The 7,842-nt window shown below is 40.2% G+C and overlaps 1 pseudogene across 1 annotated transcript; it reads right to left on the bottom strand.

The window, feature by feature from the left end:
* Window positions 1-6,747: 6,747 nt before the first annotated feature.
* LOC308240466 (DNA-directed RNA polymerases I and III subunit RPAC2-like) lies at window positions 6,748-7,133 on the bottom strand (annotated as a pseudogene). The gene has a single exon. The product of its transcript is annotated as a DNA-directed RNA polymerases I and III subunit RPAC2-like (transcript).
* Between the last annotated feature and the right edge of the window lie 709 nt (window positions 7,134-7,842).

Genomic DNA, 7,842 nt, shown 5'->3' with positions numbered 1-7,842 from the left:
ATATTTTTGGGACAAGATATATAGATATAGATGATATAGATATACTAGATAGATATAGATATAGATATAGATATAGATATAGATACAGATATACAATTGACCCTGAAAAACATGAGTTTGAACCACATTTTCCACTTATACATAGAATTTTTTTCAATAAATATATAGTTGGCCCTCTGAATCCTGGGTTTTGCATCGCAATTCAACCAACCATGAATGGAAAACAGTAATTTATTTATTTATTTCCTTCCTTCCTTCCTTCCTTCCTTCCTTCCTTCCTTCCTTCCTTCCTTCCTTCCTCTTTTTCTCTCTTTCTCTCTCTCTCTTTTTATTTTTTATTTTTGTTAATCCTCACTGGAAGATATTTTTCCATTGATCTTTTAGAGGGAGTGGAAGAGAGATAGACAGAAACACATCGATTGGTTGCCTCCTGCATGCACCCCAACCAGAGCTTGGGCCAGGGAGGAGCCTACAACCTAGGTACTTGTCCTTGACCAGAATCAAACCTGGGACCTCCTTTAGTCCACAGGCTGATGCTCCACTGAGCAGCTAAACCTGCTAGGGCAAAAACAATATTTTCAATCTGTGGTTGGGAATCTACTGATGTGGGGGGCCAACTGTACGCATTATTCTAGGCCATTTTATAAGAAGGACTTGAGCATCCCTGGGTTTTGGTATCCATGAGGGATCTGAAGGATTCCAAGGGATGACTATAGTTAAGTTTTGGAGGAGTCAAAAGTTATATGAATATTGCTACTGCATGCGGGTTGATGCCCACAACCCCTGCTTTGTTCATGACTCTCTATGTAATTGTTAATTATATAAATATAATTGTTAATAATACCTATAATTGTTAATAACATATAATTTGTTAACATAAAATCTTATTCCAAACATATTGGTATAAAGGTCTCTATAAGAACTCATAAATCTAGTAAAAGCACTAAAAACAATCTTTTAACAATACTGATTTTGTTGATGAATGTATATAATACATCCTAATATATAAAGACCCTGGGTCCGTCACAACCAGAGGCTCAAAGAACCAGAACTCAGTCCTGCAGTCAGCTCTGGGCTGCCGTGGCACAGCCTGCTACGGCAGCAGGCGTGGTGACCCAGTACTGACTGCTGATGGGGCTGTGAATCAGGCCCAGAGAGAGGCCTGAAGAGAGAAGCTGGGTCTGATCCATAGCCTCTGTGGCAGATGTTGATCAGCACTTGCCTCTCTCTTTCTCTCCGTGCCTGGCCAGCAGCCGCGCCTCCATTTCTATCGAGGCATCCACGGAGGCTGCTGATCAGCCCTGCCTTTCTGATCAGGCCCCACTGATAGGCCCAGAGACGCTGACTGGCATAGAAACCGACCAATCAGAACCAAATTGGCTGGCAGAGGAGGGCAGTTGGGGGTGAGATCAGGCTGAGGGGTCTCAGATTGGAGAGGGTGCAGGCTGGGCTGAGGGACACCCCCCCCCAGTGCACGAATTTCATGCACTGGGCCTCTAGTCCTATATAATAAAAGGCTAATATGCAATTAGACCGAACGGCAGAGTGACCAGTTGCTATGATGCACACTGACCACCAGAGGGCAGATGCTCAACACAGGAGTTGCCCCCTGGTGGTCAGTGCACTCCCCTTGGAGCGCTGCTCAGCCAAGAGCCGGGCTCATGGCTGGCGAGCACAGCTGCAGTAGCAAGAGCCTCTCCTGGCTCCACAGCAGTGCTAAGGACCCCTTGGGGGTCCCAGACTGCAAGAGGGCACAGGCCAGGCTGAGGGATCCCCCCCAAGTGCACGAATGTCGTGCACCAGGCCTTAGTATATGTTCATATTATATATTCATGTAGATATGTTTATGAATGAGATAGAACAATTATTTTTACAAAGGACTATATACTTATATATTACATTCATTAAGGATACAAAATCTCTATGATAGTTATTGCCATGGCTAAAAAGCCTTTTATCTAAACCATGCTCAGTGACTAATATTTCTTATGTCATTTGCCCTTGCTTTTTGATGCAAGATCACCCAGATAATAAAATACCATTTCTCTTTCTATCTGATCAACATGACAATTTATTAAAAGAAATGTAAAAAAGGAACATTTTTGTTAGTAATACATTATTATTGTGTAATACTTGTTTAAAACTTCTCAAAACCAATTACTTGTTTCTGCTTCATTGCTAAAGGCATGGCAAGCAAGAATGTAATTTTGTTTTCAGACAATGAAAGCTTTGCTTTATATAGAATTACTATTTTCTGGTTTAAGAGAAAGGACTTCAAGATCACCTTTCTTTAATGTAAGTCACTTTTTCAAGTAAATGCCTCTCAGGTTGATAACTCTTAAATCACCATTATTAATTGATCACAGTAACGGATATTTTACATAGCTAAAGACAATTGAAATTATAGCTTCCTGCAAGGACATCTAGAGAATGGTTTCCTTAAGGAAACACAAGACATGTGCTGGCGATTATCTATATACACCGAGTGGCCAGATTATTATGATCTCTGAATGCATAATAATCTGGCCACTCAGTATATATTAGAGGCCTGGTGCATGAATTTGTGCATGGGTGGGGCCCGGCCAGCCTGGCCAAGGGGAGAGGACATGGGCGGTTGGCCACCTGCCTGCTGGTCAAACTCCTGGTTGAGGGGACAATTTGCATATTAGCCTTCACAGGGGTCCTCAAACTTTTTAAACAGGGGGCCAGTTCACTGTCCCTCAGACCGTTGGAGGGCCGGACTATAGTTTAAAAAAAAAAACTATGAACAAATTCCTATGCGCACTGCAGGCCTGGGACGAGTTGGCAGCTAAGCAGGACAGGCAGCGGCACCCGGCTGGCCAGATAAATGTCCTCGGCGGGCCGCATGTGGCCTGTGGGCCATAGTTTGAAGACCCCTGATATAGGATATACACTGAGTGGCCAGATTATTATGCGTTCAGAGATCATAATAATCTGGCCACTCAGTGTATATATAAAAGGCTAATATGCAAAGTGTCCCCTCAGGAGTTCGACTGGGAGACCAGGAGTTTGATCGTTCTCTATGATGTGTGCTGACCACCAGGGGGTGGCGTGGAGCAAAGGAATGCCCATTTGGCAGCTGGCAGCCTGGGAAAGAAGGCCCAGCCAGCAGCTGGAAGGCCCCGATTGGCCCTGATCATCAGCCAGTCCTAGGGACCTTACCCATGCATGAAATTTGAGCACTGGGCCTCTAGTCTTTCATAATACATTAAACTTTTAATGATTAAAGGAACCTGAAAACTATTTGAAAGCATAAAAGAGTAGGACGATTTCTCATCCCCAAGTCTTCTTTTCTGGAAGAAAATAATTATTCCTATTTATTTTCATAAAAATAATAGCAGACAATGTAAATTTATTCTAGACTTAGAAAACTGATGGAAGTAGCAAATCAGTATACATTGATGAAAAGAAGCAGGATTACTTGGCACTTAAATGAAACAACTTTTCGATTGGAATGGTGAATATGTTTAATATATGTAAATACATAAAACATTTTATTGAATCAAATATTTTCTCACTGCTTTGCCAAGTAGTACAGTATAAATATATCCTTCTTAGCTGGTACTTAGCTTTTCTAAGAGTAAAGCATTGCCATGTATGTTTGTTTGCATATATTTGCTTATTTCTTCATCTTCCACAAGATGTTCCAGCATCTCTTTCTCATAAGCCTTACAGTAATATTTCATACATAGGTTGAATTTAGTTCTTCTTTGATTTCTTCCTTCTTTTTTGAGGAGGACTATTTCCTCTTCAGACCATATCAATAACCATTCATCTTGGAGCTTAAATTCCTTATTATTCCATGACTATATTGCTGCCCCTTCATGTTGCATCTCCTGTTTTCCTATATCCTTCTCTTCTTTTACTCTACCTTTTTTTCCTAGGGACATGCTTCGTGAAGTTCCGAATAAAAGGTCTCTGGAAATAAAAACAAAGTACGGTATTTGCATCCTATCACATATTTATTCTACTATTTTCAATCAATCATTTGACTTATTAACACCTCTTTCCCAAATTAAGTGTTTTTTTTCCCTTCCTTTGCCTTGGATCTTTCATTATGGCTTTAGAAAAATTCCATGTTTTTGTGCTGCCTGAAGAATTAATGGGCCAGATTTTTCAGACATTCATGTCAGTGAGGTTCTTGGAGCACCACAGAAATAAGCATTTTCAGAAGCCCCCACTGGAGGATGGGATGTGGAAGAAGGCTTATTTGCATGAAGTTACATTTCTCAGGTTCCAAAGTCCCCTGCCCTTTAAGCCAGCCCTGGAAAAGGGGCAGCTGGGTCCCCTGCCCCTTAAGCCAGTTCTGGAAAAGGGGCAGCTGGGGTTCTGGTAGAGCCAGAAGCAAGGCCAGTGTCCAGAGCTTCCTTCCATGTTGCAGCCGGGTGTGGTTCCGTATTCAAGCTAATTAAAGACCATTAGTCCATGTGTGGAGCCCCACATGGCCATGTGCCATGTGGGCAGAGGGGAGTGCATTACCCTGCAGCAGGAATCCCAAGAGGGCATGAGCATGTGTGTGTGTGTGTGTGTGTGTGTGTGTGTGTGTGTGAGAGAGAGAGAGAGAGAGAGAGAGAGAGAGAGAGAGAGAGAGAGGGAGGGAGAGAGAGAGGATAGAGAGAGAGAGAGAGAGAGCATGACAGAACTTCCTTTGTTTGGAAGTTAATATATTCAGGTTTCTCTAGCTTGCAATGGCCATGCCTATTTTAGCCAATTACTCACTTTCAGGTGTGATTGATGGGCAAGCATCTTCCCATGTCACTCAGACCTTACTGGGCATGACTCTAAACTACCTTGGTCCAGTCCCTTCATCCATGGACCAGTGGGGAACAGACTTGGAGAATGTTATATGCAGCTTTTTTGGCAAAGCTTTATAAATGGCATGTCTATATTATCTGGCCTCCCCTTTCACTCCTTTCCTGTTAAATAATAGCTAGGCTATTACAATGGTATCAATTGTATTATCCGTTCTCCTTTATCACTATGTGGTATTGTTGTTTTCTTTCTAAAAGTTTTAATGATCTCCTGCTTGGCACTCATGTTATGAAATTTCACTATTTTATGACATATTATGGATTTTAAAAAATTCAGTCTGGACACTTATTTCTTTCATTTTCTTACATAATTTATTTGATAATTTTCTCTACTCTTTTATTTAAAAAATTGATTGATTTGAGAGAGAGAAGGAGAGGAAGGGAAAGAGTGAGAGAGAGAGAGAGAGAGAGAGAGAGAGAGAGAGAGAGAACTTGTTGTTCTACTTATTTAAGCAGGCATTGGTTGCTCCTTGTGTGTGCCCTGACTGGGGATCAAACCCACAACCTTGGCATATCAGGATGAACCTCTAACCAACAGAGATACCCAGTCAGAGCTCTACTCTCTTTTAATGATTGTGTTTATTGGAATGAATATCATTTACTTGGATATTTGACCTAAATCAATTCTCTGGTTTCTTCTTTTTTTCTCTTTAGTATTCATTCTTTTCACTCTACTTTCCAGAAAACTACCCATTATGTAGGTTTTTATCATCTTTACTATATTATTTATTTCAGCTATCCTATTTTTATTTTTCTCTGACCATTCATCCTTTCATATTATTTTTTTCTTGTTTAGTAGATATAGTATCTTTCCTTATCCTTCTGACTACATTATTGTTTTATTTTTATGTTTTCTTCTGACAGTTCCCCATACTTCCTGTTTCCTTCAGTTTTTACTTTTATATTTTAAAAATAAAAATTATTTTAATATTTTATATTTTTTTCTTTTATATTTTCATTTACTTACATGTATGTGAAACAACATTCACCACATCTTTCATGTGCTTCAGCTCTTTGTTCAGATTTCAACTTCTGATACTAAAAATTTATTGAAATTTTGTGGGTATGAAGGTAATTTTCTCACAGAGTTATCTGGCGGTGGGGGTGGGAATTTTAGTGAGAATAACCCTCAAAAGAGTATCTGTAGCAATTTTTCCTGGGGACTGATCAGTGTATGCAGTGAAAACATAAATCAGTTTATGCAGCTCCCATGCTTAAAGTACTTCAATAATGCCCCCATGATGCACAGAATGGAAGTCAGACTTCATATCAGGACCCTTAAAGCCCTGTATGATGTAGCTTCTGCCTGTCTTTCAAATTACATTTCATATCACACATTGGTCTGCACTTTAGTCCTGCTAGCTTCCTTTGGCCCTTGGACAAACCATGTTTTTTCCACAGGGACTTTGTTTTCGTATCCAAAATACTGTTGTAGACATTTAAGGCAAATGAGGTGAACAGTAGTCAAAATAGTATTCTGAGTATTTTTTAATATATTTGTATTGATTTCAGAGAGGAGAGGATATGGAGAGAGAGATAGAAACATCAGTGATGAGAGAGAATCATTGATTGTCTGCCTCCTGCACACCCCACACTGGGGATTGGGCCCACAGCCTGGGCATGTGCAGTGACCAGGAATCGAACCATGACCTCCTGGTTCATAGGTCAACGCTCAACCACTGAACCACGCTAGCTGGACTGTTGTTGTTTTTTAGTTTATTTTAAAGAGGGAATTTATTAGCAGAATACAAAGGTTCTTGCAGGAGTTCCAGCAGCTATAAGGGGTTAGTAGTTAGAACCACACTTTTCTGAAAGGGCAGATCATGTTGTAATAAAAAAAAAAAACTTCTGGGTTTTGCAAGATCATGAAGAGAATATCCTGGAGGATGTTCCTCCCTGTATAGTGCACAAGGGACTAGAATGTGGATTCATTTATGCTTGCTTTTTGTTCCTTATATTCCTTTATGCTAGCCTCAAACTTGCCAAGCACACGTTGGCAGGCATTCAGGCATCTCTGAAATGGCTCAACAGCTGGAAGAGCACCTCTAGTCTGCATAAATTAATTTTACTCTCTGAAGGATGGGTTGTAGTGTAACCACAAATTCCACTTATGGGTTCTTCATGATCATGTAACAAAGAGAATTTCCTACAGTACGGCCCTCCTCATGCAAAACAAATACCACACAGTCTCTATCTGCTCCAACTGCCTGAAGCATTTCCAGGGCTGTCTTCCTCTCCCCTTCAGCCATTGAGATCTTCAATCCAGATTTTTTTTTCCTGCAGCTTCTGGTCCTCTTCCATCCTGGGGGCAGCTTCTGGGAGTCTCAGCTTCTGGTGGATGGGATGCTCTGCCCCATATCACGGAAACATGTCAGTGAAGCAGGAAGCCTGAGTGAGTTCAATGATACCACAGTATGATATTAATTGCATCACAAATAGAAACCTCTTATTATTCAAGCATACCCCACCTTGTTAAGGGAGGAGGATAACCATGAGAACATGGAATCATGGAAGCCAAAAGGTGAAGTTTTTTAAGAATGTCAAATGCTATCAAATGATAAAGAAAATGAGAACCCAAAATTGGCTATTGGATTTAGCAAAGTATAAATCATTGGTAATCTTACCAAAAGAAGTTTCTGGAAAGATTTAGAGATTAATGCATGACTGAATGAGTTCCAGGAAGAAAGGGGGGAGAGAAAATAGAGATAGTATACTCAGCCCTTCACCTTAATACAACACATTTTGAGCAAATAATTTCTTCCCATCTTGAAATACTTTAAGGACTCTTACCAGCCATATATTTAGAATTGGTATGGTTAAACTCTATTTTCAAATGAAGAAATTGAAGTCCAGAATAAACTTGTTTTTTAGTTCTAGTTTAAATCATATTCCTCAAAGCAGACTTAGTCCTTCCTTTCTCTGTGCTACCTAAATACTTTCTACAGACCTTATCTGTGAATTTGCCTCTTGTTTGCATTCATGTTTAATTACAATTTCTGTACTATGTCTT

The sequence above is a fragment of the Plecotus auritus genome (genome assembly GCF_963455305.1).
Source record: "Plecotus auritus genome assembly, chromosome: X".
NCBI classification, from domain to species: Eukaryota; Metazoa; Chordata; class Mammalia; order Chiroptera; family Vespertilionidae; genus Plecotus; species Plecotus auritus.
The sequence above is the reverse complement of the archived record's forward strand: the minus strand, read 5'-3'. Positions and strand labels throughout refer to the sequence as shown.